The sequence below is a fragment of the Octopus sinensis genome, linkage group LG17, assembly GCF_006345805.1.
Source record: "Octopus sinensis linkage group LG17, ASM634580v1, whole genome shotgun sequence".
Lineage (NCBI taxonomy): Eukaryota > Metazoa > Mollusca > Cephalopoda > Octopoda > Octopodidae > Octopus > Octopus sinensis.
Window position 1 is genome coordinate 15,089,695 of NC_043013.1, and position 23,018 is coordinate 15,112,712.

Below are 23,018 nucleotides of genomic sequence, written 5' to 3' on the forward strand. Positions count from 1 at the left end.
GCCTTGTATCTTGCAAGATTAATTAAAAAATTTTAATTAAATTAGAGGAAAGAGGTGAAAAAAAGAGAAAATATAGAAGTGAGACAAATTAATATTCTTCATCATCATCATTGTTTTAGTGTCCACATTTCAATGCTTGCAAGGATCAGATGAAATTTGTTGAGGCAGATTTTCTAGATATACCCTTCCTATTATCATCCTTTATTTATTTCTATGCAAGGAAATGCCCAGGCATACATGTTTTTTTTTTCTTTCACAAGGATCATGCAACAGTTCAAGATATGTCAGGAAAGCCAAATGAGTTTTTGCACCTGACTGCAAGCATATTACAATGTCTGCATTGATAGCAAGGAAGTCGTTTTGTCTATAACCAGCAGACCGATGTAGAGACAAGGAGAACCTCACTCACATAAATATACATGTGCACATGGACATATATTATATATATGGGCGCAGGAATGGCCAAGTGGTTGACAAGTTTGCATGGCACCATGGATAGTCCCAGGCTGGCCAAAGCCTTGTGAATGGATTCGATTGATGGAAGCTGGAAAAAGCCCAGTGTGAGTGTGTGTGTGCATGTGTGCGCGCATGCATGTGTGTGCGTGCATGTGTATAAAAGTATGTTTGTGCCTCCTTATCCTGAAGATAGTTGTGAGTGTCCCTGTCATACAAGCAGTGTCATTCCTTGCCAATATCTTGGAAAAACATTTCTGGTCATGAAGAAATGTTACTTTGCTTAGAAACATGTTGGTGAAACAAAGGGCATGAGGCCATAAAAAATACACAACAAACTCTACCCCACACAAGCATGGAGGAGTGGTCACTAAAATGATGATGATGATGATGATAATAATAATAATAATAATAATAATAAGGCAGTGGCTTCTCATGGCTTCTGATCTTAAATGATTGGAAGTGTTATCATGTAAATTGTTTTGTCTTGGTATAAAAGATGGGCTACATCAAATATTCTGCTTAATACCACAGATTTGCTTGTCAGTTGTTTGACCATAACCAGTTGAGCATGTCCCTTAGTGGCTGACGATATGTGCATCTCTGATCACGAGCAGAGGTAGTTGGGGAGCATCATAGCCATGTGTTGAGAGGGATTCTTTAGGGTTTGAATAATTCACCTCTGGAAACATGGGTGGTTCTTTCAACATCCTTAAACAACCCTTATTCAGGGACCTTTGAGCAGGATGGGCTACTCAACCTGAAGAAATTTCTAACTGGACCCTACCTGCAAGGTCATGTGCTGTTTATCTTGATATGAGATCACCATGTCGTGCACATATGGTTGTGATGCATGTGCCTGGTGTACCCTTATCAGACGGGTAGTCATGATGGGTATATTGGGCTTCGTATATTTTACCCCAGTGTCACTTTGATGGCATGAACTGCTCTCTCACTCAATAATAATAATAATATATATATATATCTTTCTTTACTTGATTCAGAAAGATTTTTTAGTCAAATGTATCAACCTCAGTATTTTTTTAAAGCCTGTTTTTTTTGCCTAATTGCTAAGTTACATGGATGTAAACATACCAGCACCAGTTGTCAAGCAGTGGCAGAGACACACACACACAATGGGTGTCTTTTAGTTTCCACCTACCAAATCCACTCAGAAGGCTTTGGTCAGCCCAAGGCTATAGTAGGAGGCACTTGCCCAAGGTGCCACGCAGTGAGACTGAATCCCGAACTGTGTGGTTGAGAAGCAAGCATCTTACCAAACAGCTATACACACACATACAATAGGCTCCTTCAGTTTGTGTGTTTGTTAATTTCCCTCACAAAGTGTTCATTGACCTCCAGCTGTAGTGCAGCTTTCATTAAGAACATTAGCTGATATTCACACAATGCCACCGCACTTCTTATTTCTTTATTGCCCACAAGGGGCTAAACATGGAGGGGACAAACAAGGACAGACAAAGGGATTAAGTCGATTACATCGATCCCAGTGCGTAACTGGTACTTAATTTATCCACACCGAAAGGATGAAAGGCAAAGTCAACCTTGGCGGAATTTGAACTCAGAACGTAACGAGAGACGAAATACCGCTAAGCATTTCGCCCGGTATGCTAACGTTTCTGCCAGCTCGCCGCCTTACTTCTGCCTACATGGTTCCAAAGTTGACCATGACCACAAACCCAATTTCATATCCATTCATGAGGTTTTGGGATGGCTTGGAGTTATAGAAGATATTTGCTCTAGGTATTACGCAGTGGGACTGAACCTAATGCTATGCGATTAGGAACTAGATCTCTTAACTATGCGGCTATAACTACAAATACAACTTTTCAGTTACTGGAGTTCAACAAATAACCGTCTTCAAAAAGAGGACTTTGTTGCACATTACAAAGAGGCTATCATTTCTCTAAAACTATTGAGCCTTCAGAAGGAAAAACAGAAGAAATATTAGCATTGGAATGATGGCCAAATTTTGTATGAGTAAAAAATACAATAAGTAAATACATTAATCTAATATTTATTTCATTTGTTTGTTTTTATTCTTTTTTAATATCCTGTTTCTCCCCCCCCCCTCGAGAAATCTCAGTCATCATTGATGAAATCTTATATCAACACCACCACTATTGTCATCACTTGAAAGACTACCATTGTCAATACTACACCCTCTATTGTATTTACATATACACATCTGGTTGGCTAGATATGTATACACAGACATACAGAAACCCAAACATACACACACACAAACCCAAAGACACACATACATATTACAGTCCTGGAACAAATATCTAGCGAGCTTAGACCAGAAGTGTTCTGAATTTCTGGATTTTATGGTTTTGTGAAGAGAGTCTAAGTATACACTTGAAATATAAAATAAACTATGTAAAGGACAAAATTGTTATTAGCAGATTCAAATTAAGACACTTCTAAACCAGGGCATGTTTGATATTTATTAACAGCAAACTTAAAATATATCATATTGTATCACATATACAGTATTATGTTTCTAGGATGAAAACTGAATGCAAAAAAAAGTAAAGAACATGATTTTATTTAAAAGATACAAGTACAAATTAATACAATTATAAAGCAGAGTACATTGAATCTTTATAAATCCACTTAAAAAGGTAAAGGAAACAATTTTTAACACACCATATGCAAATTAACCAACTTCAAAAACAGGGTCTGTTTCCTCAATACAGGGAACCAACTTTTGGCCATGACTGTAGTATTCCAGATATCTACAATCCATTACTGGATCAATTTATTGGTTTGTTGATGCTTATATCTTTTGGGGATAGGACTGTAGCTCCTCCTCCCTCTCATCAAATTTCTCAGTAAGGATATCCCTAATTTCCTTCACATGTCAGAGATTTAGGGATATCCTTACCAAGAAATTTGATGAGAGGGAGGAGCTACAGTCCTGTGACATAGAAGGCAGCTGGGAATTCCTGCAAGACAGCTTGTTGAGTGCCACAGACCAAATCTGTGGCGGGTGCAAAGTCCCTTCCAGACCTAAGGTAACATGGTGGTGGAACAATACTGTAGACAGAGCCATTAGAGCAAAGAAACAGGCCTGGAAGAGTGGGGGTAGCAGAGGACTGTACCAGATAGCCAAAAGGGAAGCTAGGAGACAGGTATATATAACCAAGGGAGTAGCAAAAAAGTAGTTTGCCAATGTTCGGTGACATGAGGACGAAAGAACTGAAGTATTTCAGATTGCAAGACAGTGTGTGAGAGAAAACCGTGATGTCATAGGAGAGAAATGTGTCTGCATGGATGATGGTGCCCTTGTGTTTAATGATTCTGCAAAAAAAGAGGCTTGGAGATGCCATTATGAAAGATTGCTGAATGTGGAGAATGAATGGGAGGAGGAGAGTCTGCCAAAGGTTGACCCAATTGAGGGACCAGCTACCCGAATTTACAGTACCCTGGTAGATAAAGCAATTAAGGATATGAATACAGGGAAAGCACCTGGCCCATCAGGAATCACTGCAGAGATGCTTAAAATATCGGGTGGTGTGGGTTATAGTCTTGCCACCTGCATCATAAATCAGGTAGTTCATGAAGGAGTTATAGCCAATGACATAGTCAACTGCTACAAAGGTAAAGGTGATGCTTTAGATAGAAATAACTACAGGGGCATCAAATTGTTGGATCAGGTGATCAAAGTTACAGAGAGGGTCATAGCCCAACTAATTAGGGAGAAAGTTAGCCTAGATGAGATGTAGTTAGATTTTGTGCCAGGCAGAAGCACCACTGATGCTATATTTCTAGTAAGGTAACTACAGGAGAAATATCTAGCCAAAGATAAACCTCTGTACATGGCTTTTGTTGACTTGGAGAAAGTCTTTGACAGGGTCCCCCATTCCCTTAACTGGGAGTCAATGCCAGATCTGCCTGAGTGCCTCCTGTGTCAGTAGCACATAAAAAGCACCATCCAAGTGTGGCTGATGCCAGTGCCCCCTGCTTGGCTCCCATGCCAGTGGCATGTAAAAAGCACTATCTGAACGTGACTGATGCCAGTGCCCCCTGACAGGCTCCTGTATCAGTGGCACATAAAAATCACCGACAACACTCTCGGAGTGGTTGTCATTAGGAAGAGCATCTAGCTGTAGAAAAATTGCCAGATCAGATTAGAGCCTGGTACAGCCGCTGGCTCTCCAGACCTCAGTCAAACCGTCCAACCCATGTCAGTATGGAAAACGGATGTTAAACGATGATGATGATGATAATGTCTATGACCACCCCCAAACACACACACAGGACTAGCATCTGTAGTTTCTGTCTACCAAATTCAATTTGCAACTCATTCACCAACCCAAAGTTATGCCAGAAGAAAGACACCATAGAGGCCATAGAGTAGAATCAAACTCAAACCCTCAAAACAGATTTCTAAACTAAACAGCCCTGCTTGCTTTTTTTCTGCATTTTCAAGAAATAAACCCATAAAATTTTCTATATTTAATAATGAGAATTTTTTACCAATACTTCACAGCTCTTATCATAACACATGGAAAAGATTTCAGTGTTTGTTACTGTTTGTAACACTAGGTCAACCCTGATCAAAAAGACCCATGTTTAAAGATGTCCAAAATATGATCAAGCTCTCTTCAGTGAATCCAAGACTATATTTTCTAAGTGAATGTAACAGTTTTTGTGTGTTTCTTAAATGGCTTATAAACACCTTCCATGCTGCAATTGTTTATATTTTCTAATACTCCCTTTTATTTTTCAGACATGATTTGAAGGAGAGTTGGATGTTATTTCTAGCTGATTGAGGGACTATGTATGTAGAAACTCCCTCTTAGCTCAAATTTTAGTACTGTCTCAATAATTCAAAAAATTATCAGAGATTTGGGGCATGCATTTACATCATTTTGTTAACAGCCTTTGTGATAGTGTAGTAATTACAACCAGAAATTAAAACTGGGTCACTGACTTAGATCAAAGATTACTTACATTTTACTCTACAATGCTTGCAACAGGCATACATATTCATAAAATAAAACATTATTTTTTCAGACAGGGACAGTAACAGGGGGTGGGGGAGGAACAAAGAACTGAAATAGGACTTCACTATCTCACTGTTTATTCAAATTTATATGAATTGTGCATGTGTGCAAGTGTGTGTTACTGTTTGGATAATTTTCAACAAGTTAGGAACTCAGTTTGAAGAAATGTTAAAAGTAGTCTATACAGTGTTCAAGTTACAAAAATAGCTACTTCAACTTTGTTAGAAAGACTATTCGGACAACAGTGAAATGAAATATTCAGAAATGCCTTTACGTAGATAAATACATTCTATCCCAGAGGAAATTCTATCATCACCAGGATAACCACTAAACATACTCTTGATTTTTATTATCATACCAACAGTCACTCAAGGTTGTGCATACATAGTTACATACATATATCTGTATATTGATGTATGTGTGTTCACATTTCACTTTCACTAGATTCATATTACAAATACTCTTTTATTCATACATCAAACAACCCAAGCAGTTTAATCTGACTTTCTGAACACTTGAGTTATCACCCCCATATATCTTTCAAATTATAAGATATCCTTTTTTTACCATGCTTTTTCATACATTATTGTTAGCCATTTTAGTTCTGAACCTGATGAATGTTGGTGCAGCAATAACAATTGCACTTATGCTAGATACAATTAACATGCATTTACAAGAAACTTAATGTAGCTATTTCTGTATCCTAATTGTGGTATAAAGACCACTAAATTGGTAGGTTTCTGCAGGCTTGTTTGTGCCTTAGGGGAGTGTTCTGTACACTAAATACAAATACAGTAGCATCACATGTATGCAATACAGTAAGTTGAAAAACTTCAATGAAATTGTATTATCCAAGCAATTAGTTGGTAAAAATTCCCTCTAGGAGTGCTTAAAATTTGAAAGCAAGAATCAAGGCAGATTCAAATTGTATAGGTCTTTACCTCAATGAGTCCAAGACTGAATATGTAAACAAGTGCCTGTCCAACACTGATTTCATCATCCATACTCTCAACAACACGCTCTTAAATATGGTTTCTGATTACAAATATCTTGGGTCATACATATCATCATCTGAAAAAGATTTTCTAACTAGAAAGGGTATGGCCTGGTCAGCCTGTAATGATATGCGTAAGATCTGGTCATCAAATCTAAGTAGAGATTTCAAACTTAAAATCTTCAAAGCCACAGTCGAACCAATTCTACTATATGGTTCAAAAACCTGGACGTTATTAAAGAAGCTTGAGAGGCGGTTGGATGGAACTTACACCCACCTCCATATGAGAGCTCAAAATCTCACGTGGAAGTGTCATCCAACCAAAGTACAAATATATGGGAAATTACTACCTGTATCATCTCTTGTGAAAGGTAGAAGAATCCAGTTTGCTGGACATTGTTGTAGAGCTGAAAACGAGGTAATTTCTACTCTTCTCCTCTGGAAGCCATCTGCTTGCAATACCAGAGGGCGCACACTCTCCTACCCTGATGTAATCTCCAGGGCTACAGGCATCCAGCAATAGGACCTCATTAATGCTATTGATGGACCATGAAGTCTGGTGTAACATAGTAAATTCCATTGTCTCGACCACGGTCAAACAATGATTGATGATGACTTCTCTGTAGTAATTTGACTAAGTCATATTGTTGACATTAGCAATCAGTGTCACTACATGCATACATGGTGGACTCTTTTGATGAATGAGGGTTCAGCAAGACACAGCACCAGTGTTCTTAGTGGTGTTAGCACTGCATGATGATTATTATTACAATGGGCATGGCTTGTGCAGCCTCAGTCCCACTTTCTCATCCTTCAAATTTGTATATTTGGCTGGTGGAACAAGTGCCACGAGCTCAGGAGTCATCAGGATGCAGGATTTGTACAGAGTTACTTTCTCTTTAGATGAGTAATTAAAAAGCTGAAGGGCTTCATCAAGCCTGGGTCTGTTGGAATGTCTCAGAGTGACCTTCTTCCAGAGGCAATACTATGACATGTTAATTAACCCATAGCTGGTACCCTTACAGGTGCTACTACGCAGGGTCAGAGATGACCTGGAAACAATAGTAGCTAAGTAGTGTTCCATACTCCTCAAAACTTGGAACCCCTAAACCAGGGCCTCACTACCAGATGCAGTTTAAAGTCATACTTTGATCACTCTTAGTTTTCCCAAGAATATGTTTGTTGAAGAGATTTAATAACACCAAAACATGACAGTTGGATTAACCCTTTCGTTACCGTATTTATTTTGAGATGTTCTGTGTTTCTTTTAATTAATTTTAAATATAACAAAAAATTTAGTAAAATATCTTAGTTATCATTAAGCTAGTGTTAGGAACATAAATTGTGACTAAGGTTTGGTGGAAGATTTTAATTCAAAACTTATGAAAACAAGACATTTGTACTACAGAGCCAGAGCTGGTTTCAGCCAGGTTGGTATTGAAAGGGTTAAGCAGTAAAACTACTCTTCTATTGCATATTATGTATATTCCAAAATTTCAATCAAATGGCTCTTACCTGATTGATATCCCTTGTATGTTGTTTTTAGATTCTAAACACTCACAGAGGGAGCTTTTGTTTATTAACTGCATAGGTAATTACAGTTATTGAAAATTTTGAAGTCTTTAAATTAAATATGAGACCTCCCATATTTAGATAAACGCATACACGTGTATTTTTTATATGTGTGTGCGTGTTTGACAAAATCAATAAGATATTGGATAACCCACCAGAGAGAGAGAGAGAGAGAGAGTGACAGAGACAGACAGACAGGCATTCTCCTGTTACCAGTGCTATCAAGAATAATAAAAATACATCATAGAATTTCTTTTACACTTCAATAGTTTGGCTATATTTAGCTAGTTCTTTGTTTATATTATGTACTTTATTATATCTATTGATTAGCATTATTTGTTAGTCACTGAAGACTGTGCCTTTGGATTCATCACTTGTACCATCTTTCTGGTAACAATGCCTGTTAACATGATTTCAGTTGTCTGTTTTATAAATATATCTTCCTCAGATGTCAGTTATATTTAGCTGGATCTAAGAATTCATCTGTAGAAACAACAACCAACAAACTACAAGCTTAAAGAATGAGGAAGATATTGAAGATTGAAAAGAAAGAAAAACCAAAACAAAAAACAAAAAGATAGAGAAAGAACCCTACCACCACCACCATCACCACCACATCTGTTTCTCCAACACTACCACCACACATTACACATTTGGCAAACACAGAATTGTTGATTAAATAACAAAAGCTTTTCTAACAGACATTGTATTTAGGTAGAACCAGCCGATTCTTCATTTCTGCACGTGATTCCATATTTTGTAAACGATTATATTTACAATGCACTTTATTGTTATGAATGAAATGATGAAAATTTATTTCCCCCACACCATATTATCAATGTATAAAACAATGTAAATATTTTTTTTTGTTTTTTGGTTGGCTGTGTTAAATTACCAAAGTTAGTTTGGGTACATAATTTAATCAGGATTTTATATTTAGCACAAGTAATAGTTGTGAATTGGAAGAATCAGAAGTGCAAGGAACAAGATAGCATATTGTAGTATTTAGATTGCATCCATTTGCATTCTGAGTTCAAGTCCTGCTGAGGTCAACTTTGCCTGACATCCCTCCAGGGTCGATAAAATAAAGTACCAGTTGAGTACTGGACTTGATGTAATCAACTAGCTCACTCACACCAAATTTCAGGCCTCGTGCCTATAGAAGGAATTATTATTATTATTGTTATTATTATTAAGGTGGCGAGCTGGCAGAACCGTCAGCACGCTGGATGAAATGCTTAGCGGTATTTCACCTGTTGCTAAGTTCTAAGTTCAAATTCCACCAAGATCTACTTTGCTTTTCATCCTTTGGATTTGATAAATTAAGTACCAATGAAACACTAGGAGGGTGGGGTTCGATGTAACTGACTAGTATCCTCCCCATAAATTTCAGGCCTTGTGCCTTTAGTAGAAAGGATTATTATTATAATTATTATTATTATTATTGAGTGAGAGAGCAGTTCATGCCATCAAAGTGACACTGGGGTAAAATATACGAAGCCCAGTATACCCATCATGACTACCCGTCTGATAAGGGTACACCAGGCACATGCATCACAACCATATGTGCGCAACATGGTGATCTCATATGAAGATAAACAGCACATGACCTTGCAGGTGGGGCCCAGTTAGAATTTTCTTCAAGTTGAGTAGCCCATCCCGCTCAAAAGGTCCCTGAATAAGGGTTGTTTAAGGATGTTGAAAGAACCACCCATGTTTCCAGAGGTGAATTATTCAAACCCCTAAGAATCCCTCTCAACACATGGCTATGATGCTCCCCCACTACTTCTGCTCGTGATCAGAGATGCACATATCGTCAGCCACTAAGGTACATGCTCAACTGGTTAAGGTCAAACAACTGACAAGCAAATCTGTGGCATTGAACAGAATATTTGCTGTAGCCCATCTTTTATACCAAGACTATATTATTATTATTATTATTATTATTATTATTATTATTATTATTATCTTGCAGGTGCTGGTGCCATGTAAAATGTACTCATACTGGTGTCACATAAAATTCACTCATGTTGGTGCCACATAAAATGTACTTGTACTGGTACCAAGTAAAAAGCACTTGTGCCAGTAGCACATAAAAAGCATCCAACACACTCTGTAAAGTGGATGACATTAGGAAGGGCGTCCAGCCACAGATACCATGCCAAAACAAACAGTTGGATCCTGGCCAGCTCCTATCAAACTGTCCAACCCTTGCCAGCATGGAAAACAGACATTAAACAATGATGATGATGATTAGACTGATAGAATTGTGAGAACACCAGAAAACTACTTTGTAGTGTTTTTTCTGCCCCTGCCCTACAAATTTCAGGCCTTATGCCTATAGTGGAAAGGATTATTATCATTATTTAGATGGTGAGCTGGCAGAATCATTAACATGCTGAAGAAAATGCTTAGGAGCATTCTGAGTTCAAATCCTGCTGAGGTCATCTTTGCCTGTCATCCTTCCAGTGTCAATAAAAATAAGTACCACTTGAACACCAGATATGATGCTTCTCCCTGCAAAATTTCAGGCCTTGTTCCTATAGTACAAAGAGTTATAACTACTACCCTCTGAAACTTCGGCTGCAATTAGTGAATACCTACAGGGGAATTGACAGATATATTTCTCAAGAATATGGCATCTACAAAAAATTCAAAACCCTAGTCATTGTCAAAGCAATTGCGTTAATACAGAATGATGTAGGATCAGTAGAGCACTGAGCAAAATGTATTGCACCACTTGGTTATATCTCTTTATATTCTTCACGCAAACCCAACCTGGGTGAACTTGGCCCTTCATTCTTCCGGTGTGGATTTATTAAATGTCAATCAAGTATTGGGGGTTGAAATAATTGACTCACAACCTGCCAAGGTCAATTTTGCTTTCCATTCCTCTATGAAATGTGTCTCTTGTTTTTTGTATATGGTGACAGTGTTAACATCGTTTTAATGCTGAAGTGCATCCACTTAGTTCCACACATCTGTATTGTAACGATAAAGCACTCTTATACAATAGTAACCACTCTCCTTCAAGTTCTCTACTAGAGTTGTCTCATCCAGATTTCCTGTTTGTTAATATTCTCATGACATTACTAACTTCAGCAAAGGTCAATAAACCATAAACAGTAGTCGGACATTTCACGAAATTCCTGCAAGACAGCAGAATGCGCTGATTGAAACTGGTTTCAGAGCAAGCTAAATTATTCTCCTCAGCACTCCACAACTGTTGATTGATCTCTAAGCAGTGATGTGCCATCTGATGATTTGAATGATACCACAGAATGTTGTTACTGTGTTACAGATATTATGGATGTCATGGTTGTCTGTATGCATCTGAATTTCTTGAGCTTTGGGAACTCACCATTCATTTTTCAGGGTATAAAGAGTGGATTACGAATCTTTCCAAAGAGCTCACCACTGCTTTTTAGAGAGCATGATGAGGAATTGTCCAGCATTACACTGTAATACTATTGAGAAGCCTGCCAACTGTGCTGTAATTCTCACTAAATAAATCTTCATTTTCATTTTGGATCCACTGTTTTCAGCAGCAGCAGCAGTGGAGGTGCAATGGCCCAGTGGTTAGGGCAGCAGACTCGCAGTCGGAGGATCGCAGTTTCAATTCCCAGACTGGGCGTTGTGTGTGTTTATTGAGCGAAAACACCTAAAGCTTCATGAGGCTCTGGCAGGGGGTGGTGGTGACCCCTGTTGTACTCCTTCGCTCCAACTTTCTCTCACTCTTTCTTCCTGCTTCTTGTCCTCGACTTCCTACGCAACCGCTGAGCCTGGATGTGCATTCATCCATCCATCCATCGATGCTCTCGGTGTCGGGGGTTGACCTGCTTTCTCTTCTGCGGGTCTTACGAATAGCAAAGGACCATGTTTCAGACTTCTCCCATCTTGCGAGCTCTGGGACAAAGACCGTCCACTCAACAGCAACAGCAGCATCATAGAGTACCAAACTTTAAAAGGATCATTTGTCATCCATCCCAACTTCTGAGGTGATAAGTACTTCCAAAGCTTTCTATTTGACAGCCAGCAAGTGATAAAACTCTATAACTATAATATCCTCAACCTCCCTCCAACAAAGAGACTGCCAAATCGAACAGCACATAGCAATGTCTTCCACTCTAGAAATATATGCGTGACACTTCTTCCAAGTGATCTTCAACTGGTCTTTGAACTTTCCACCAGCCAAGTGCTTATTGATGTGTAGCTGACTATAAAGTTGTACAAGCACTGGGGCATGGTTATAAACAAAGAAAGCTTCACAACTGCTTCCCTTTATCAGATCACTTTCATCCAAGTTATGTTCTTTTACACTAAGTTCAACTTTGCTTTTTTTTTGTCTCTTTTATGAGTCATTAAAAAAAACAAACAAGTACTGAAGTACTGATGCAGGAGATAATATAATTGATTAAAATACTTCAAGGCAGTACCACAACATGACCACAGTCCAATGACATAAAGAATAAAAGAATATCCTATTTTAATAAACCAGAATTCAGGTTTTAAATTCTATTGCAAACCCTAAAGAGAAAGCTGCTTTTAGCTTCACTTCTTTTCTGAAGTAAATTGTTTACAAAACAAGTGTTTCTGACATTCTTCAGAAGTCTGTTTCCTGTTTTGAAAAAAAAAACAAAAGCACCATTGTAACTGTTCTCTATTGTTCAGTGGTACTTCACAATGATATAATGTAGAGTGGTTTTTAGATTATGAAGCTACTTCACACCAACCCATACACCTCACTACACACACTGCCAGACAATTTTATTAGCAAAACTTCATTCATCTCCACCATATTATAAAATATCAAAGAAGGGATGAGGCACAGTTACTCCTTCTCTGAATTCAAATCCAACAAGATCAGTTTTGTTTTTCATCTTTTTGAAATCAGCAAAATAAAGTACCAGTCCAGTATTAAAGTCAATTCTCTCTCTCTCTCTCTCTCTCTCTCTCATTCTCTCCTTCTCTGTCTCTCTCTCCCTCCCCCCTCTCTCTCTTATTTTACTTTCTTTCTGTTTCCTTTTCTCACCAGAAGAAATTAGCTATGATCAGATCTACAGAGGGTTGAGCTCCACCAGGTTTAAAATGCCCAATGCACACCAGCAGTGATACCAACAATACAGGAAGCCTCTATATGAACATTCAAGCTACTATGAATAACAGCCAAAATTTCCCACATATCACACATTATCATATTAAATACAGAATGGATACATTAGATCAGAAGTGTGGTATCAAATGTAAGCTCATCACCCTCTTGCATGTGGCCTATGACATTTTCTTTTTAAATGTAGGGAAATATTTTTTTTTCTTTTTAAAATGTTATTTATATGACATTAGACAAGATTAATATTAACCTGTTAGTCATCAAATTTATGTTGAAGTACACTGGCTTTATTTCTAACAATTTTGAGAATAATGAAGAATTTATTAAAATAACTTTGATTGTTAAGCTAGTGTTTGAAATATAAATTGATGTGAACTTTTTAAGGGAAGATTTTGATTTAGATCATTTTAAAACAGAATTTGTATCATAGAACTAAGGTTAGTTTCAAGCAGGCTGGTATAAAAAGGATTTTTCTAAACCTGAAAGATTGCTTGGAGATGTGTGGCATGTTATATAAATCTGTCAAATTATTGTATCTCTACAGTATGAAACTATTTGTAACACTTTTATAAATTTGTGTTTATTAAATGATATATATATATATATGTGTGTGTATGTGTGTGTGTGTGTGTGAATGTGGTGCAACATATTGCAAGGAAGCTGGCTTGGTTACAACAAACACAGAATCAAAGAAATGCATACCAGCACACAAGACCACCACAAACAGCAAAAGATCCAGGGTGGTCACCCCCTGATGCTTTTATGAATGTCAGGCCAGTAGCCACTTCTGACATGTCATATATGACACCAGTTATTGCTGAATGCTGGAGACCTTGTAACATCCCACCAGCACACAACCCCATACCTGAGAGACCTAGTTACACATAATCAATATACATGGCACTAATAGAATGCATTTGATTGCTGACATAGCAGATACTGAAATACACATATCGAAAACTGTTGTATTTTTGACAGATAGGAGAGAAAGAACGCATGGTGAATTTGCAATGTACTATCAGTCTGTGAAACACTGATAGTACATATTAAGCAAATCAAAATGGTAATATGTACTACATATTGCCTTAAATCATGGGTACTCCTCCAAAGAAAGCCTCAAAATGATGGCAGCAGTATTAAACAACCTAGATGACAGCCTTCACACACTTCAAGGAAACTTCAACCTCCCTAATGTTGAGTGACCTGAGAGCTGTCTCCTCTCAGGTATGTCACTGCATGAGCAGAGGCTGGCAGAATCCCTGTTTGACCTTACAAATATGCTATTTATGGAGCAAATAGTGCTCCACTTAACAAGAGGATAAAAATGTTCTGGACTTCAACTTCACAAATAATGTGGCACTCATCTATAATGTTAAGGTGACACCAATGATTTTTTTGGACCATATCTTAGCAGAACAAACAATGTATGGGCCGAAGAAAACTGCAGTCATACAGTTTATAAGAAGCACCTGAATTCTTATAAACCTAATTGGAAGGATATTCAGAAAGAGGTCCTGGAACAAAACTGGTCTGCTTGTCTCTTTATGCAGGATATTAACATAAAACTACACCACTTTATGACAATCAGGCAAGACATATGCATTAAGTTTTCTCCAGAGAGAATGTCAAACCAACAGGAAAGTATAATTCCCAGAGATAGGAAAACTTTAAGACAATGAACAAAAATCTCTAATTGTCTAAATGGGCCAGTGAAGAATCCTATCTTAAATGAGCACTGCTTGAGACTGAAAATGCACTCAAATACTCCCATGAAAAGGAGAGGGCAGAAAAGAAAGCAGAAAAATACCTTCAAAACAAGGGACCAGGAAACTATGCTGGTCCTTTGGAGAACATTCGTCCTCAACCATCTGGACTACTGCTCTCAACTACTGTCACTTTCAAGTGTCAATTTAATGATGGATGCCTTAAGTTCTGTTATAAAATTAATTTAATTATTACATATACAATACACATATAATGTCAAAACACCCTGCAGACAGCGATAGTCAATGGAATAGAAATAAAATTTACAAATCATTCTTTCAGTGCAACCCAAATGATCCACTGCCTGGTACTAATCTGTGGTTCAGTGGCTGGGGACCCCTAGTGTATATGAATGACATACAAAAGGATTGTTAACAAATAGAAATATACTGTTGTATATCTATTTGTGCCTTTATCAAATACAATGATCAAAGACAATCCAAATATGATCATTCCATCTGTTTAGGGGATAAATAGACTTACATTATCCAATGTATTTTCTACTTTAACCCTTTAGTGTTTAAATTATTCTGTTAAATGTAATACTTCTTTATTCAAATTCATCATCATCAACTTGAATTAATCATGCATTATCTTATAGCTTTGAGGTTTCAATAATGTCACTATTTATTTTTAGAGTCTCAATGTAGGGCAGGTGCTTAAAGGCTAGATATCGCCAGTTTGAATATAAAAAATGTAAAATATTTGAGCCGGATATGGCCGGTTTAAACGCTAAAGGGTTAAGACAAAGGTGGCAGTTATTTGAGGGGAATTTGACTGCTACTTTTTGGCAGATTGAGCGACCACATAGGGGCTGTTTAATGCCTCTCACATAAGTGTGTATATGTGCACGTGTGAATTAAGACCAAACACCTAAATTACAAATACTTATTGTAACAGTAATTATATAATAGCATTTACAAAACTAGCACTTCAGAACGCACATTCATGTAATGTATATAGTGTATATGTGTGTGAGTGTGAATATTTTTGTATTAAAACAAAAACACAAATATAGGGCATTTATAACACATAAATGTACAACATGTCAATATGTACTGCTGGATATGTGTGACATAGTTGACAATTCCTGAATGAGGTAGATGTAGTAGGAGTTATTTGTCACCATAATCATCAGCTAATATTATAATCTTTATATGTATCAGGTCATTAAGAAGGAAATGTCTGATCTTGAACTTACTTTATTTATCTCAACAAAAAGCAATGCAGTTAATCAAGGTATGCACCTAAATTATCAATACAATTTTGCCATTTTATCAGCAGCTTATCTATACTGGCAGCAAAGAATTCTGGAGAGCAAGAGGTGATGAAATCATGAAAGGCTGATTTTGCATCTTCTTCAGATTTGAAGTTTTTTTCCTTGTAAAAAAGTTGTCTAATGCCTGGAAAATGTGATAGTCAGTTGGTGCAAAGTCTGGTGAATATGGTGGGTGACAGAGTACTTTCAAGTTCAGTTCCTGTAAATTTAGCAGCATTCTTTGTGCAACATGTCGTTGAGCACTGTCTTGCAAGAGAATTGGCCTGTTTCTATTGACCAACCTCGGTTGCTTAATTACAAGTTCACTCATCATTTCATCCATCTGATATAAATGACTTACCAGCATCATGAAGCTGTAGTGGATGACACCAGTGCTGGATCACCAAATAGGCACCATTAGCTTTTTTTTTGTGAATATTCATTTTTGGATTGTTTTAGCACTTTGTCTCCATTCAACCACCGTGCAGAATGCTTGCTATTGTTGAAAAGAATCCATTTTTCATCACACATAACAATACAATGCAAAAAATGGTTTGCTTTTATGTCATGACAGCATAGAACAGCAAGTTTCGAGATAGCGTGTCATCTGATGCTCATTCAGTTCATGCGGTACCCACTTGTCCAGCTCCTTTACCTTGCCGATTTATTTCAGATGGTCCAATACAGTTGGAATCGAAACAGAAAACTTTGCTGCTAACTCATGCGTAGTTTGAGATGTATCAGCTTCCACTACAGTTTCCAGCACATCATTATCCACCTTGGTCTCAGGTCTACCACAGAGCTGATTTTCAAGAGTAAAGTCACCAGGCTGGAACTTCTCAAACCATTAACGTACAGTGCATTCATTCATCACATCTTCACCAAACACCCTATTGATGTTTTGAGCTGTTTGGGATGCATAGGTTCCACGAAAGAACTCATATTCATAAACAACATAAATTTTGATCTATCCAAAGGTTCACAAAAACTGATTTACAACAGAAAACTCACAATATAATCAGACACCATGAATTGCATTTCGAAAATGATAATGTAACTTTTCAGTGTTGTAAAACAAAGAATTGTCAGGATAAAACATTAGAGTTAAATACTATCAAACCTGGTGCATAAGAAAATTAGACATTTCATTCTTAGTGACCTGATATATAATATATACATGCACCTAACTCAACTACCACTACATAGGAACATTTCAACACACACATACACACATGTATATAGTCTTCTTCGAGTGTACACAACTTTAAAGTCTTCTAGCATGTTTCCTGCCAACTTGTGTATTAGCTTCAAGAGTGATCAGCTGAAATAATTGGACACTTGCTTAAAAGGATTTCCTTTATCATCATCATCGTCGTCGTTTAACGTCCGTTTTCCATGCTAGCATGGGTTGGACGGTTCAATCGGGGTCTGGGAAGCCATGGAGGCTGATCTGGCAGTGTTTCTACAGCTGGATGCCCTTCCTAATGCCAACCACTCCGTGAGTGTAGTGGATGCTTTTTACGTGCCAGTGGAGGCTGGCAATGGCCACGATTGGTTGGTGCTTTTTGCATGCCACCGGCACAGAAGCCAGTCAAGGTGGTGCTGGCATCGACCACGTATAGATGGTGCTTTTTATGTGCCACCGGCACAGGTGCCAGGGGAAGCTGATATATACACACGCACACACACATTTGTATGTATGTATGTATGTATGTATGCATGTATGTATGTATGTATGTATGCATGTATGTATGAGTGTGTGTATATATTGTTTGTGGAAAATGTAAATCCGGAGAAGAAGCACAATCTAAGATGTAGAGCAGTCTCTGAGTGTGAGTATATATATATATATGTTAAATAAAATGAGACAACAAAGCCAAGGCTGCATGGAATTTTTAGGTCATTCATAAAGAGAAAGTTAGTCTTACAGCACAGCTGCTTCTGGGATATTAGGGATATCCCTTCATCAGAGACGATGTGAGATGGTTAAATAGAGGGAAATATAAGAGTTCAATATGAGGAGTTGTTTTGGAAAAGGAAGCAAATAAGGAGTATAAAGGGAAATAGGAAAATGAATGTAGGCATAAAAATAAAAATGTATAAAGATGTTATAGTTGCAGTTCCATTATGCAATGAAAGTGGTGTGTAGAAGTGGTAGAAATGCTTCCTGTCTGTGGTATGTAAATTCCAATAGGAGTTTATATTTCGTCATCACAAACGGAAAGTGTGCAGATGTAGATTCCATGTGCAGTTCATTCAAAGGGGTCTGAGGTGTGAATGAAAATTTGAGAATGTAGTGGTAGTATTAAGTGGATAGAGAGAGGAGAAGAGATGTGTATGTTAAAATGGAGAGGTTAAAGGAAAAGGTGAGAAAAGAAGAAGGAAAGAAGGAGGAAGAGAAAATGAAAAAGTGTAAGAAAGTGAAAACAGGAGTGATATTTCCCTCTATTTCACCATCTCACATCGTCTCTGAATAAGGGATATCCCTAATATCCCAGAAACAGCAGTAAACTAACTTTCTCTTTATAAATGTCCTGAAAATTCCACACACCCTTGGCTTTGTTGTCTCATTTTATCGTCTTCTACTACAGCGCAGGGCCAAGCAATACCTTGTGAGTGAACATGGTAGATGGAAACTATGTAGAAGCCTATCATATATGTGGTGGAGTGTCTATGTAGTTTTGTTTGTCCCCCATCCCCACATGACAACCAGTATTTGTTTGTTTACATCCCAGGTACTAGCGGTTCAGTAAAAGAAACCAAAACGAATAAGTACCAGACTCAAAAATAAAGCACTGGAGTCGATTTGTTTGATTAAATCCTTCAAGGCTATGCCCCAGCATAGCTGTAGTCCAATGGCTGAATAAAGTAAAAGATAAACTGATGGTTTAGCTTTATATATTGATAAATCAGACTGATATTATTGTAGCATTAAAGTTTGATAATTTATTGATGCTTGCCAATATCTATATTCCAAACATGGATGGCAAACGTTAAATAATGATGATGATGACTTCGCTTTATATATAATTTTGCTAATTCATCTAAGTTACACCACCACCGCTGCCGCCACCAAATAATAATAATAATGATGATGATGATGATGATAATAATAATAATAATAATAATAAATCACACGTATTGAGAAGAGCATTGTCGATGTGAGAACTGTTGCTGCTCATGTATTTTAATTTAACTTAAAAAAAAAAATTTTTTTAATGAACGAACTATTGAGTTTGGTTTAATGGCCTACCAATGTATACTATGAGTTTCTTTGCCCTAGGAGTCGGGAAGACCACTCGGCAAGAAATGGAAGCAAATTTGAAAGAAGAAAAAAAAAGTAATAATAATAATAATAATAATAATAATAATAATAATAATAATATGTTCATGACCTGTAGTTAATGAATTGTTATTTGATATTTTCAAATTAATAATTATCTATTCTGAACAGGATATTCTCTGTTTTCCTTGTTTGTTTTTTTAGCATGACCTCTTTGTCCTGATTACAATCATTCTAAATTACATAAACTCTGAGTGAATTTAGCAAAGAAAAAAAAAATACAAAAATTTATTTTTCTCAGTATTATTTCTTTAGTAGAATGTAAAGGTATTATTATATGGTTGCGTAAGGCAGCAAGCTGGCAGAACTGTTAGCACACCGGGCGAAATGCTTAGCGGTATTTGTTGTGCCGTTACGTTCTGAGTTCAAATTCCGCCGAGGTCGACTTTGCCTTTCATCCTTTCGGGGTCAATTAAATTAAGTACCAGTAACGCACTGGGGTCGATGTAATCGACTTAATCCGTTTGTCTGTCCTTGTTTGTCCCCTCTGTGTTTAGCCCCTTGTGGGTAGTAAAGAAATAGGTATTTCGTCTGTCTACGTTCTGAGTTCAAATTCTCCGAGGTCGACTTTGCCTTTCATCCTTTCAGGGTCGATTAAATTAAGTACCAGTTACGCACTGGGGTCGATGTAATCGACTTAATCCGTTTGTCTGTCCTTGTTTGTCCCCTCTGTGTTTAGCCCCTTGTGGGTAGTAAAGAAATAGGTATTTCGTCTGTCTACGTTCTGAGTTCAAATTCCTCCGAGGTCGACTTTGCCTTTCATCCTTTCGGGGCTCGATTAAATTAAGTACCAGTTGCACACTGGGGTCGATATAATCGACTTAATCCGTTTGTCTGTCTTTGTTTGTCCCCTCTGTGTTTAGCCCCTTGTGGGTAGTAAAGAAATAGGTATTTCGTCTCTCGTTACGTTCTGAGTTCAAATTCCGCCGAGGTCGACTTTGCCTTTCATCCTTTCGTGGTTGATTAAATAAGTACAAGCTGTGCACTGGGGTTGATGTAATCGACTTAATCTATTCATCTGTCCTTGTTTGTCCCCTCTGTGTGTAGCCCCTCGCGGGTAGTAAAGAAATTGGTATTTCGTCTGTCTTTATGTTTTGATTTCAAATTCTTCCGAGGTTGACTTTGCCTTTCATCCTTTGGAGGTTAATAAAATAAGTACCAGTGAGTACTAGGATCAATGTAATCAACTTACCTTCTTGCCCAAAATTGCTGGCCTTGTGCCAAAATTTGAAATCATTATTATATGGTTGACTTTTCTAGTTGTATTTGATGGTATTGCAGAGATAGTAAGTTAACCACTTCTGCTGTGCCTGGGCTGTTTCCAAAAGCAAGTGCCCAGCCCCATGTACACTTACCCATTCTCCACTTATAGATTCATTACAAAGAAGAGGCAAGTCCATATGTTTGCAACATCCATGGAGCTGCAAGGGATGCCAGACATTGGTTGAGTTTAACTATACATATCTGCTGGATTCTTTCTATGGGTTTACTCCCTTAGCCTCTTTTAAACACCCGGTAAATTACCCTACATTGGAGCAGGGGTGTATTATATACATAACAAATAATTAAGTAACACAAAACATAAGTGTACACAATTGAACAGACACACATACAGATAAATAGATACTGTTTGTGTTGAAAAAATGTGTGGAACTGCTTGCAATACTGCTGCTGCTATCATCATCATCATCACCACTGCTATATGATGATGATGATGATGAATTAATTAATTAGTAATAAATCTAATCTTCAAGAGATGAATCAATTTCTATCTTTTGATAGATAGATAGATAGATAGATAGATAGATAGATAGATAGATAGATAGATGGATAGATAGATGGATAGATGGATGGATGGATGGATGGATTGGTGGGTGGGTGGGTGAGTGAGTGAGTGAGTGAGCGAGCAAATAAAAAGAATGAGAGAGAAATTGAGAGCAAGAGCTGGTCAAAGAGAGAAAGTAGTCAACCAACAGAGAGAGGGAGAGAGAGAGGAAATAATTTAAGCTATTGTTAAAAAAAAAATTCAACAAGAATTTTTTTTTAATCACCATTTTTGGTACAGCATGAGAGAGAAATATGTAGCAATCTGTTTTGTAGTAAAACCTACAAACACACACATAGAGGGTCAGCACCTCTCCTCTCCATAAATCAAGTTTTGATAAAGTAAGTTAGGGCAGAGTCAATTGAACCTTTTCCAAGATATTACTGGTAATTAGTAGAGTTATCCAACATTGATCAGATGCCAAATATGTAGTAAATCAAAATAATATTAATGATGATGATGATGATGATGATGATAATCCATTCTATTATAGGCACAAAGCCTACCTCATTCACAGGCACCAGAGCAGATAAGGTCCTTCAGCCCTTTAGCTGCTCATCTAAGGGAAAGTAGTTCCATACAAATCTTGCGTAACTACTGGACTTGTGACACTTGTTGCACCAGACTAATACAAGCTCAAAGGGTGAGATAGTGGGACTGGCTCTGCACACACCATGCCCACTATAATGATATTCATCATACTAGTTATTCAGCAAAGCAAGACACCAGCACCAACACCATTACACTTACTCCATAAGTCCAATGGCAATAGGAAAAGAGGCAATGGGAAAGTTTTCAGTTTTGGCTCTGCACACAGGCAGCCATAGGGTGATTGTCATTTTCCACACTCCTACACCATGCAACAGTGTTTTGCTGAACCCTTATTTGTCCATGTAATGAGAGTTCATCATTTTTTTGTCTTCTAGACATAAATTTTGTTTGTTTACAAATCAGTCAGTGGGGTGAGACATGCCTATAACCATTGCAAGTCTCACTTGGAGATTGTGAAGATTGGCATGGCAGATTACCCAATCTGAATACAACAGATTAATATCTATTTCTTTACTACCCACAAGGGGCTAAACACAGAGAGGACAAACAAGGACAGACAAAAGGATTAAGTCGATTATATCGACCCCAGTGCGTAACTGGTACTTATGTAATCGACCCTGAAAGGATGAAAGGCAAAGTCGACCTCGGCGGAATTTGAACTCAGAACGTAGCGACAGATGAAATACTGCAAAGCATTTCGCCTGGCATTCTAACGTTTCTGCCAGCTCGTCGCCTTTAATATCATTGAGGAAAATGTCAAGTTGCAAGGAAGCTGGGGGCTTGGTCTTAATGTTTACAACAGACTACACTGTGCTAAAACCACCCAAGGACCAGGTAGTGGTGTTACACTGGGTGGCAGGTTAGACTTATTCTCAAACTTAAGGAACCTAATGACAAGCTGGTAATGTTAAACAGAATGGTATTTTAGATCTACCACCAAAGTACTAGGCAGTGATAAATAGATAGATGTGTGAGACCTACTACCCACAGACCAAGTGATGACAGTGTAAACAGAGTGGTCTTTTAGTTCTGCCACTGAAGGATATGGTGGTAGCAGTAATAAATAGTTAGGTGTATTGGACCTCTGAACCAAGGACCAGATAATAGTGTTAAA

General features: G+C 37.6%; 1 protein-coding gene across 1 annotated transcript in view; it reads right to left on the bottom strand.

The window, feature by feature from the left end:
• Nucleotides 1–23,018, bottom strand: part of LOC115220870 (DENN domain-containing protein 11-like) — a 49,619-nt gene that overhangs the window by 21,288 nt on the left and 5,313 nt on the right. The gene's annotated exons all lie outside the window — the stretch shown is intronic.